Genomic DNA, 12779 nt, shown 5'->3' with positions numbered 1-12779 from the left:
CTGAACTTCTGTATAGAAGCAGGTGACAAGAAACATCAGTGGGTGGTGTTTGCTATCACCAGTGATTCAAATTACTGTGTGGCTTCCTTCACCCCCTTCTCTCGTAATCCTACAAGCCCCACTTCGTATCCAGTGGAACTTACATTTATTTGTAATCTCACTGCTTACACTCCACTGAACAATAAAAGTACAATAAACTTAATAAAAAGCCCAAGTGGTTGGAAATTGCTCTGGGAACGGCCGTCCAGTATGAAAGCTATAAATTTACTTGTGTGCTCATGACAATGTCAGCTAATTTTTATGAAAAGCCTATCACAGAACATGGCACCAAAATGCTGTGATCATTCTCGTGTCAGCCATCAGACTTCCCCTGATAACAAAATAGAAAATGCATCATAAAATGATGTTTCAAGTCGCAAATTCATCTTGAAATGCTCGCTCTATCCAGGAACATTTCTTTTCTGACCCTGTCTTGCACCTGAACTTTGAATTAATCATTCCTTTTCAATATTGTTACACAATACCCACAGGTACCGCTCGGGGGGGAGAAGCCAGAAAACAACACCAGAAATATCCTCCCACTTGCGGGGCTTGATTGGGCCACACCAGTGAGTCGAAGGTAGACATAATTAGCCCATGGAACAACAGCAGTCAGCAAGGAGCCTAAAAACTTAATCTGAGCACCATTACCTTCGACAGTACACTTTTAAACGAACCACTGGGGCCCCATTTCTCACTGCTGTGGCCCAGCGGGAATACACCGTTGCTCAGCAGTCCCATGGGATGATCAAGGGTGAGAAATTGGGCTTCCTCTCCATGTTCCAAAACACCGTTTTTGCCTAATCACTTAGGATGGTTTCTAACTTGCTCTTCGAATCACCCATATTTCTCATGTTCTAGAAAATCAAGTTGGTTAAAAAAACAAACAAACTTTGGCCAGATGATTGAAAGGAGAAACAGCCATCCTGAAGAAACATGCTCTGAGTAAATGAGCGAGAGATCAGCAATGGTAATTTATCCCCCGGCCGTGGTGAGTCTGTAAACTTTATGGCTGTGAGCTGAGGAGTGGAGCCCATCTGTCCTGGCTTCGTGTGATTATAATCATCAATAGATAACGCGGAAACATTTATGGTCACCCAGGGAGCAAGGGAAGGGCAGAGGGGAGAGGAGGGAGCTTCGAGCAAACCCAAAGATGCTCTCTGTGTTTGTGGCTTCCCATCTGACCTGCCGATGCTTCGCAATCTTCTTGGCGTCTGCCCCTGGGTCTAGCACCAAGCCAGGGTTTGTGGACATCTCTGGAGTCGCCTGTGGCCAAAAGTGTAGGAGGGCAGAGTCTCAGGGTCTCCTGTAAGCCCCCCGTGGGCAGTGGCCTAACCTGAGGGCTCTGGGGGCCGGTGGCTCCAGGGGATGGGAGTGCAGGTGGAATACGGAAAGGCTTCAGGGATTCTGGGGCCCAGTGCCCCTCTTGATTTCGGAGACCGCGATGGTGCAGGTTCTGTAGACAGCTGCTGGGGCCCAGCCCCAGGGGACTGCAGGACTGGCTGGCTCTGAATTGACTTCCCGTCCTCCTTTGGGAAAAAGGCTGTGTCTGGTGCCAAGCAGATTCACAACTCCCCAGCCTACAATGTTGCAGGCAGGGCTCTAGATGGTGAACCAGACTGTCTGGGGCCGCTGGAAAGTTGCCTGGGTTGGGGCAGGGAGCCTTCAGGTTTCCCCGGGAATCTGGATGGCCTCAGTTCTGCCGAGTGTGGGGTACGCTGCAGACAATGGCTGCCAAACCACAAGCAGCCTGTATGTTGGCTTATGCCTTTGGTGCAGCCCACGCTATGCCATGAGCTGCTTTGCGCCCCCTCCCCACCTGCCATCCTGAGGGTACTTCTGTCCTAAGGGTGCTCCCCCTCTGGCCCTGCCCTAGCACTAAACTCCTGCTTACTCTTCACAGCTGAACTAAAGTGTGCTTCCTCTAGAAAGCTGCCCTGAGTCCTTCCAGTAAAATAGATCTGTCTACTGTGTCTGCACAGCCTGGACTGCATCAGATGACAGTTACCTGAATCCTCTCCTGACCCCCATCTAGACTGTGGGCAACCTGGACCACATGCCCGCACCTGAGGGTCATTGCCGCTCTGTTCTCAGCCCAGAGCCTGCCGTGGTGATGTCCTCAGTACACATTTTTCATAGGATATTGAAGTGCAGCTTGCTATGATGGCATGCTTTCAAACATGGGGATCTTCTGCAAAACAGCACGCAGCTTACAATTTGGAGCAGGAGCGGACCGTGTACAATCAGCTAAAATCCTTGGTGTTTATTTTTCCCGAATAGCATCACACAAATAAAATTAAAGCCACTTTAATAAAGACTGAAAGTTAATACTAAATGAATCAAGTCCTAGTGCTTAGCAATACAGCAATTTTTTTCCCATTTAGAGAGTGTTTAATACTTAAGGGTTGGTGCCTCTGTATGATTAATTACCAGGATATGCAGCAGACTTGAGTCTTAGGAAGGTCCATTTATTGTAAGTTAGGCTGTAAGAGGATTCTCCCTGTAACATCACCAACTGCTGTGTTTTCTAATTCCTGTTGGAAGTATGGCTGACCTTTCCCTGCTAAATCTAACTCAATTGAGGGAGGAAATGCGGCTTCCATTGTCTTCTCCAAAGCCATCGACTTAACAAGCTTTGCATTATTTCATCAGTGCAAGATTGTTATTATCACAAACTAGATTCATCGCACACTGCTTTGTTTTGTCTTCTAGACCGCGGAATTTTGCTAGTCTTAATTTTAACCCAGTAAAATCCATTTTGGTCTTTTGTGTATAAAAATGCACATTTAGCTGTAATCATTATAAAGGGAACATATAGAGAGATGAGTAACCGATTTATAATCCATTCTTACATAATTAAGAGACAGCTTTTGATTTCAATGAAATGACAATTGCATAATAGATTTTGAAAGCAAGATAAACATGAAATGAAGAGGAAGCGACATTTATGAAGTGCACAGGGAGGAAAGCAGTGAGATTTATTTTTCAAGTGATAAAACATCATCCAATCACGATCGTCACTTTTATGGTTACGATTCGCCGAATGATCTCAAATCTTGTTAATTAAAAAAAGGCGGGAGGGTGACATGGCTAAAAACAGAAGAGAAGCCTTTTGTGCTTTGAAATGGAAGGACGCCTGCTGATTTCTCAGGGCCAGCCCACCTAGAGGAAAGGACTTGCTCAGAAGTACTTAACCAGCGAGTGTTTCTCATAGATCGATTGTGCCTGTGTATACCTCTAGTTACGAAAGCTTGATTTATAATAGATGATCAAAATATTTGAATTTCCCTTTTTTAGCATTTCTTGTTCTAAGTACTCAATTTCTAGAAACTGAAAAAGAAAATAAACTGGTATAAAGTAATACGATTTTTTTTTCAGGACCAGTACAGTTAAGGGAGCCACTCTGCTTCTTACCCAACCCTCGGCTGGAGTTTTTAAAATTAAGGGTTTTTATCTTGCCCGCAATAAGTATACGGGGGAGGATGACAATGGAGACATCTGTTTTGGCTCCAAGCCAGCCCAAATTGGCCGAGAGACAAGTTTCCTATAACTTGAAGATCTACAGTAAAAAATGAACCTATTGTTTTGCCAGCCTTTATTTAGCTGTTTGCAATAAAAAAAAGTTTCTATATTGCTTTAAAGAAAGCTATTCTTACAACTTTCAATTCCACAAGACAGAAAAGTTAGTCATGGCGAATGAATGTACAAGGTTTCTATATGAGATTTCTGCCTTGGTAGTTCCAATATCCCATAGCTGTGTTGATAAAAATAGGATTGCTTGTCTCCCAGACTCTAATGCCCACCTTTAAAAAATAAAAAATGTACCAGAACTCACTGTGATAAAACTACATAAAAATGTAAGTGATGTTTTGCACCTGTTTCCATTGTAGGAATTGTCCTCTGCCTTTAATAGGGTTGATGAGAATTAATCTCTGACCTGAGTAAAAATCAAGGCATAACAAGAAAAATGAAACAACCTTATTTTAATGTAGGACACATTATGTATGCATTGGCAGGTCAATGCTTAGACGTATTTGTCTTTTGACTTACAGATATCAATGGAGAACTTGGGACACACCTAACAGGTATGGTGACGAAGACTGCTAGCTGTCCTCCACTACCCTTTGCCAACTCCTTTCCCAGTGATGATATTTTTAGGAGCGCTTGAGTGCCTGGAAAGAAGGTTACATCTCCCTCTGCCTCTGCAACTTGTCAAGGTCATGTCATTAAGTCCCCGCCAGTGGGATGTGGATGATTTCCTGCCGTGACTGTGAGAGAGAGGGTCGGTTCTCCTTGCCAGTTGCCACATGTGCATGGTGAGAAGGCATCTTGGTGAAGAGGTCAGACCTCAGGGTGGATCAGTGATCGCTGCCACCTATGTAGCACTTCCGGTGTGCCAGGCACTGTTTTCAACTTGATAACGTTGGCACTACTACTAGGTCCGTGTTACAGATGAGGAAACTGAGGCACAGAGAAATGGCACAAAGAGTACAGGGCAGAGTAGAGACTTTCACCCAGGCAGCCTGGCTTCAGAGTCTATGCTTTCAACTGCCACACAATACGGCTTCTAGAGATGGAAGGGACCAGAGAGAAGGGCCTGGGTCCCTATGCCACGAGACCGCCACATTCACCCTGCCCCACCTCACAAGGACTGTTACCTTCTCTCTTAAAGCAGCCAAACCCTTAGCCTAACAAATGAAGGGACGATGGCCAGTGTGCATGGTTCACTCAGGCAAATGCGGTCTAAATGTTGACTTGAAGTGACAAGGCAAGAAGCCTACAACTAAGACCAAGTGAAGCGACAGCCCAGATCCGAGCCCTCACCTAGGGGCAACCATATCCCAGGAAATACATTTACTCTTCCTCAGTTCAACCCTCACCTAGGGGCGACCATATCCCAGGAAATACATTCACTCTTCCTCAGTTTACCCCTCACCTAGGGGCGACCATATCCCAGGAAATACATTTACTCTTCCTCAGTTCAACCCTCACCTAGGGGCGACCATATCCCAGGAAATACATTCACTCTTCCTCAGTTTACCCCTCACCTAGGGGCGACCATATCCCAGGAAATACATTCACTCTTCCTCAGTTCAACCCTTGAAAGCAGGGTCTCATTAAAAGGACACCTTGCTCCCCTTGACAAAAAAGTTTGCCTGTCAAAACATTTTTCCAGAATTTATTTTTTATCTTTTTACCTAATATGATGAGTTCCACCTCTACTTCACAGAAGAGCCCTCATCCGGTGAAGGCACTATACGGGTCACTTCTGTGGGGGCAGGTGAGGTAGATTAAAGCGATTCTCAGGGATCACATGATCATGACCGCTAATAAGGTGCAGAACCGTTTCCTTTCATTACATTTATTTTATCGAAAACCTTCTTTCCCTGTAGTTGGTAATCGCTTCACTCTTTGATTTGCTTCAGTTTCTATTTGCTCTATACTCCAAATATTTGCCTGGGGTATAAACCTTCTCTTAGCACAGTCCCACAGCAGGTGATCGGTCATCTCCATCTGTTAGTGGTGGGCGTCCTTCTCGGAGTCCTCTCCTCTCTTGCTTCAGTTTTCTAGTAACGTTCTAGGAAAGGGTCCGGTGAGATAAGCTTTCGAGGCCTTGCATACCTGAAAGGGCTGATTCTGCGCTCGCACCTGACTAACAACGCCTCACACTTCGCTGGGTATAGACGTCCAGAAGGTAATGTTCTTGCTTTAGAGTTTCAAGGCCCCGCCCGGTGGTCAGCTAGCTTCCCGTGTTCCTGGGGAGAACCCTCATTCTTTTTTTTTTTTTTTGGTATGTGACTTACATCCTCCTCAACATTGCAGAAAACATGTAGAATCTCCCCTTTATTCCTGGTGTCCTAAAATCTTATAATAATGTGCTTCAGTGTGGGACGATTTACGTTCCTTGGACTGTAAATTCGGTGGGCTTCAATCTAGTGACCCATGGCCTTTAGCTCCAAGGACATTTTTTAAAAACAGTGTTTCTTCATTTTCTCCTACTCATCTGCTTTGCTATCTCTTCACAGCAGGCCTCCTCCGTCAGTCCTCTGAAGCTTCTCGTCTTTTCCCTCCTATCTTTCATCTCTTCAACATTTCGTCCTACTTTCTCGGAGATCTCCTCAATTTTATCTTCCAAGTCTCCTGTGGCATTAAAAACCATTTTTTACTATGTTTTTAGTTTACAAGAACTCTTTCGTTTCTGAATACTCCTTTTTTTTTTTTTAAAAAAGTCTTACATTCTTGTTTTATGAATGCAAAAGCCTCTCATCTCTGAGCATATTAATTGCATATTTATTTGACATTTTCTTCTGTTCACTTCTTTGTGTCTGTTTCCTAAACCTTCTTTGTCTCACCCGGTTCATTTATTTTGATCTCAGTCTTTCAGATTAGTGGCTTTTCTCAAGTATATGGAGACTGCTAGCTGTCGGGTGCAAGGCACTACAAAATTCACTGGAAATGCTGCCTGTGATAGGGCATCTTGACTGGTGGCCTTGCCATCCAGGGTTCAGGTAATACTGATGCCATGTGCTGGGGGGTAATTCAGCTCAGAGAGTCTCTTCTGGGTGGGCCAGTTTCTTCAGAGGAAAATTCCCCAAATGCTTATCTGTAGGCTGGACGTTCTCAGAGCTGAGAGGAGAAGCAAACTAGGAATGTCAGCATTCAGGACTAAGATGCTCAGTTTCCTGCTTTCAATATGGCACCTCACTTTGACCCTCCAGTGGCCTGGTGGCCCCTAGTCTAGGTAGTCTCAGGTTCAGCCTCCTCGAGAACAATCTTCCGTTTGTCTTCTGCCGAGGCTGGGCTGGGGGACAGTTGCTGGGCAGCCTGGTTGTGGGAGGAGGACTTGGAGTCTAAGGGCCTTTATTATTTACTAATATTATTTTATGATTTTAAGGGCTTTTTATAAAGGTTTCCAGTTGCTTCTGTCTTCCGATCATTATCCGTACTGACGCCTGCAGAGGTACCAAGTGCCTCCAAATCTAAGCCTTTCTGGAGTTTTGTAGCATGAATCGACTTGGTTATTATTGGGAGAGGAGGTTTCAGCTGTTTGGACCCCTCCCAGTGTGCACGCTCCTCCATCTGCTTTCTGTCACTCAAAAGTTGGTGTCTTTTCTTGTTCACTGTCATCCCCTATCCTGTTCGCTTTGTCCTCATGAGTTCGTGACTTTTTCTAATTCCATTACTGTCATTTTAGCGGCAGTTTAGAAAGAAATGCAGATAAACAAGTGTGTTTCGTCCGCCATAGTTAACCGGAAGTCCAGTTTTTACTCTTTAGATTTACTTTAAAAGTTACTATTTTTACTGCTGAGAAATGATGAAGACAAAACAAATTATGTTAGAAATAAGTTAATAATTTCTGCAAGGCAGAGAGGATATCATGAGGTTCAGTTCTAATTTTGTCTTTTTTCTTTTTCACTGTAGTTAATGGGAATGAATTTCCAGTGACAAGAGATCATCCTACTCCAGCCCTGCTCATCATAGAGAGGGATTTCTATTGATTCGTCAGTGTCTTCTTTGATATTTCCATCTGCCCTTATTTGGCTTCATTTTCTTTTAACCAGAGTAACCCTTGATCAAGACCGAATCTCAGAAGAATAGGTGTATTTACTCACAAATCTGACTTCAGCTGTTTGATTTGATATTTTCTTTTCAGGACTGGTTTGGGCCAAACGCTCCCACGGACTTAGGAAATTCTTTATTCAGGAGTTTCCAGGACTTGAAGAACTTGTAGCAAGTACAGCCACTTTCCAGAAACATTTGAGCTGTTCCTTTCATTCAGGTGATCAACTAGAGACAAAGGAACATGGCTCTTACGCGTTGTCACGTCTGCTTGGTGGGTAAGCCAGTCCCTCCCTGGGCTCAGCAGCCCGCTCTTACAGCTGCCTTTAAACAACAGGGAACAAGCACCTTCACTTAGAAAATACAAGAGTTTCCTTGAATAACTTTGTTTTCCTAAATACACGCTCTCAGGCTCACTTTATTCCAACATCTGTTTTATGCCAGGAAAGAGCCACATATCCTTCCACTAAGATGTGACCCCGGAACTGAGAACTAGGGTCCCTCCAGGTAGGAGCCAAGTATTAGGTGCTTCAGAAACTGAATTCTTCATTTGAACAACCTGGTAGTCAGCCAATCTGTCTTTCGGAAAGTGGGTCAAGCCTCATTCTGACTCCTTCTCACCCGGGGAAGAAGTATTTCTCTGCAAACAGTGTCGTCTACTCACTGGACGGACGAGGACGCCCTCTTCTCCAGCAGTCCCTGCTCGCTCTGTGCCGGACGCGGCACAGTCAATAGCGGCCAGCCCTCTGCAGAGGTGAGGAGGCGTGGCACGCTCAGAGCAGCTGCGGAGAGGGCACTCGGGAGGGAAGCCATCATTCTTCATGTTCACCATTCCAGAGTGTTATAAATAACTTCCTTATCACTCTCGACACGTGGAAAGGCACACGGAATGGACTTCCACACAACAAAGTTAATGTTAGACATGACCCACTTCCTTTCGCCATAGAAATGTCAGAAAGCAGGAAGCTGGATATACGCGTGTGACTTACGTCCTTTGGGGAGCTCGCCTTCGGCTTGTCCAGCGCTCCTAACTTCTTGGCTTACTCTATCATTTAAGATCTACAGTGAAAAAGACTGATCTCCTATCCCAAGGATGCTGGGTAATTTGTCATTCCGCCTCATCTTCTTTTTTTTTAAAGACCTTGTCTTACTCTGTCACCTAAGCCACTGTGGCACAATTGCAGGTCACTGCAACCTCCGCCTCCTGGGTTCAAGCAGTTCTCCTGTCTCAGCCTCCAGAGTAGCTGGGATTACAGGCATGTACCCCCACACCCCGCTATTTTTTGTATTTTTAGTAGACACAGGGTTTTGCTATGTTAGCCAGGCTGGTCTTGAACTCCTGGCCTCAAATGGTCCACCTGCCTCAGTCTCCAAAAGTGCTGGGATTACAGGTGTGAGCCACCGCGCCTGGCCACTTCACCTCATCTTGAAGAATTCTTGAGTGTCTGCGTCACTGTAGGTCACCTCTTACCTCTTACACAGACTGCACTGCCCCGAGTTCTTAAGTTCACCCCTTCCTACCGCCCTCATCCCCTGCAGGATAACTTGCCTGTCCGTCATTTCCCTAGAGTTCTTCTAGCCCAAAGCTGTGTGTGTAACCAGCATTAGTGAAGGTTTGCAGGAAACAGAGAGACTCTAAGTCACCGTGGTACAGGATGCAATTGCATACGGGTTCCTGGCCTCATCCTTCTGAAGATCCATCTGACAAGCCCATCATGGAAACGTGCGGCTGTCTGGGCCTCCCCATAGGCACTGTTTGCCACTGTGTTTTGGCCTTTTCTGCCTGGCCACAGCCTCACTGTGTGACCCCCTTCTTTCTTTACGCCGCTTCTCCCACCCAGGTGTGGCCATTCCCCAGCTGCTGCCAGTTGGGTTGGCAGTGGGATAAGCTCTTTCTGTTTCCTGACCATATCCAGCAGCCTCATCTCTCTCAACCAAGAGGCCTGGCAAGTTGTGCCCTTCCCTAGAAGTCAGGCGTTGAGGCAGGTGGGGTTTGCTTTAAAAAGAAACTGCATTTTCTTTTTACCTCCTTTAATACGAGGAGAAACTGTTTCTGGAACTGTCCGTGATAGCTTCTCCCAGAGCTTGCAGGTTCTCCAGCAGTGGCTTTTCCTTTTGCAGAACACGTTACAATCCCATTCCATGCACGTGCGAGAGAGCATCAAAGCCCATTTTGACCCTGCCGTCGCCCTGACAGTTTAGCACATCCGGACTGGAGTGGCTGCTGTGGGCTCTGGGAGAAGCTATAGGATGATGAGGCTTTAATGAAAGCAGCTTTGTTTTTCCCTTTTTAAGGAAAGAGTGTGATGTTGCTTCTATCGATTGGGCAACTGGCAGCCAGTGTTAGGAGATGACCTTGAAAACATGTGCTAAGAGGCAAGGGCGCTGACAGGCAGAGGAGGCTATGCGCCGGGAGCCGCTTCTCTCCATCAGCGCTTCGGGACCACGATGCTTTCCAGGAGCCGAGGGACTGTAGGAGGGACCTCATGATTCCAGTTTGTGCACAAGCATTCTCCCTTGCCAGAGAGCTTCCCGGGGTCCGGCCACATGGTTAGCTCTTACGCTCCTTCCTAGCTGCTCCTGCAACCCAGTGCTTCTAAGGAGCTTCCTCCCAGCCCAGTGTCATTTCATCTATGCAATGGCCCTACCAGATGGGCGCCATTAGGATAACACCCATTTTTACAGATGGGAAAACAGGCAGGGTAGGTGACTTGTTGAAGGCCACGCAGATAGTGAACGACAGGCCTGGGGGCTGAAGAAGGCTCTAGATACGTACTGTGCTGCTTTCAAGGCCCTGTCCACTCGGGAGACTGTCCCGTTTGCCGCCCGTCATAACAAATTCATGACGGACCACGAGGGTTCATCAGACTCCACTGCGTGTCTGTTTGTATTCAAGCCTGGCTCTGCTTATGGTTTGGTTTTTGGATATGCTCGACTTGGGAAGGACAAATATTAAGAGAAAGAATGCTTCTCCCGGGAAAGTCATGATAGGGCAGAGAAGCTGACCCGACCCTGTGTAAAGCAGGCGGCCTCATTCTTCTCCTAACACTCCGGCTTTTCCCCCTGCATTGCACTTATCTCAGCGCGTTTACGGCATGCATTTGCTTTTTCATTTCTTTCCCTATTCCCCACTAGATCGAAGTCTCCTTAAGGACAGGGAACAGGTCTATTTCCCCCGCTGGTGGTGGTGGCATATGAAAGACAGTATCATTCTGGTTGAATAAATAAGCAAATTAGTTTAAAAGACATTACGATTTGTGTACTTATATTTAAAGATACATTTTCCTAATCTAAGACTCTTGCTTTCACAACGTTTAAGCCCAAAACGTGCCGTGGCTTCTACCGAACCTGATCAATGCCTGTTGAGATGGTCCCATCCAAGATGCTCTGGTCTCCTTGCTTAAAAGCATATGAAGCACGAAATACAGACAGTTACTGAATTTGATCATTTTTAAACATTTATATGTAGCTCTTTATTACTAAATAGCTTTTACTAATTTTTAATTTTTATTGATGAGGCTTCCCTTAGGTTTAATTATAGGATGTAATTTTTGTTTCAATGAACTTTGAAACGAAAACATATCTATAGACTATCAGTTAAGCATTCCATCTTTCTCCCTGTCCAGAGTTTCTAAGCAGAACATGGCTGTATAAACGTGCTCAATGAAGCAGAAGAAAGGTGCTGTTTGATGAGCGATTAAAAAGTCACAAAAAGGAATAAAACTGTTTAGCATCAAGGGACTTTGAAGAACTGAGTTCTGTTTACAACAGAACTGAGGAGGTCGGATGTCGTATTATACAGGCTGCGGCCACTTGTGACTCTAACCTGAGATAGCATATTCTTCCCAGAAACAATGCCTCCGTGTATTAGTTGGACTCATTCACGGCAAGTGACAGAAACTCAGCTGAAGTCCAAAGAAATTAGCTGGTTCATGGCATTGAAAATCCTAGCTCTGCACAGCCAGATCCAGGGGTCAAAGAATATTCTAGGTCTTCTCTGTCTCTCTCTCCCTTAAGTTGCTGCCTGGCTTGGACTCGTTCTGCATGAGGCTTCTTCCACGTGGCTTGCCAGGTACCATGGCAGCTCCAGACTCCCATGGGTGGCCCTTAGGGCTTCGGTGCCAGAGGAAGAGAGAGAGAAAAGAGAGAAACGGTGGCAGCATCTGTGTGTCAGCTCTGCGAAGCCTTTCATTGACCCCGAGGGGGAAAGATGTCTACATATGAACCAGTAACTGGGCCGGGGGTGGGCAGACCTGTGTCTCATGCCTACTCCCATAGTGGGGATGAGGAAATGCCTGTGGATGAGGACAGTGGGAAAATGCAGGAAAAACTCAGGTGAAGGTGCACAGATGCAGAGCAGGCAAAATAAACCATCGCCCACTTCACCCAGCTTAGCAGAACAAACAAGAAAAAAGGGAAGAGGCACACTAGATACAGGGCCCGTGACATAGAAAGGGCTCTGGTCTTCCTTTCAGTTGTAAAATAGAAAAAATGAAAGAATACCTACAACATGCTTGCATTTTAAAGTCTCTGGTAAGATTTCATGGCATATTTCAAATATTATTTAATTAACTTGGATATAAATTAATTCTGTTCTCTAAACTACTGAAAACAATGATTTGTTTTCTTATTATATGCTCCTAAAATATTTAGTAAATATTATATTCTAATTCATTGTCCCGTTTTAGTTATTTAAGAGTTTCTGTCATTCATATCAATTTATTAAAACCTAGCCATGATTCTAGTGTTTTCTTTGACTCCTAATTTTGCTCTTCACAGGTTTTTATTTGCTTTTTCAATGAATCAATATTTATTGAGTCGTAACTTTTATCAGATGTTATTGTATTATAATCTGAAGGAATTCAACGATGAAATGTACAGAGAGACAAACTTGTAATCTAACTGTATGATCAATAAACCACTTATAGGGCAAAGATTAGTCAAAAAATGGCCAATATGGCTTTATTAACATCAGGAAAGGGAGAACACAGCCTACAAGCTTTCTGCAGAATGACCCAGCAAAAATTCAGATTCAGATTCGGAGAAAAACATCAACCTCGTTCCAGCTGCCTTTGGTTTAGCCAAGCTTACGCATGATTCTAAAAGAGCTACAGCACACAGGAGGCTGAGTCAGAGGCAGATTGTGTGGCACAGTAAAATATTTTGTTCCCTGATTGTCA

At 45.0% G+C, this 12779-nt stretch overlaps 1 protein-coding gene across 1 annotated transcript in view; it reads left to right on the top strand.

Annotated features, from left to right (window-relative positions):
• LOC103787380 (uncharacterized) overlaps window positions 1-12269 on the top strand; it is a 49284-nt gene extending 37015 nt beyond the window's left edge. Inside the window, exons 3-4 of the transcript XR_013524456.1 lie at window positions 4092-4124; window positions 7462-12269. The gene's annotated coding sequence lies outside the window, so the exon portion shown is untranslated. The remainder of the gene's footprint in view (window positions 1-4091; window positions 4125-7461) is intronic.
• Window positions 12270-12779: the final 510 nt, after the last annotated feature.

The sequence above is a fragment of the Callithrix jacchus genome, chromosome 12 (assembly GCF_049354715.1).
Source record: "Callithrix jacchus isolate 240 chromosome 12, calJac240_pri, whole genome shotgun sequence".
Lineage (NCBI taxonomy): Eukaryota > Metazoa > Chordata > Mammalia > Primates > Cebidae > Callithrix > Callithrix jacchus.
This window is presented reverse-complemented; position numbering and strand designations above follow the sequence as displayed.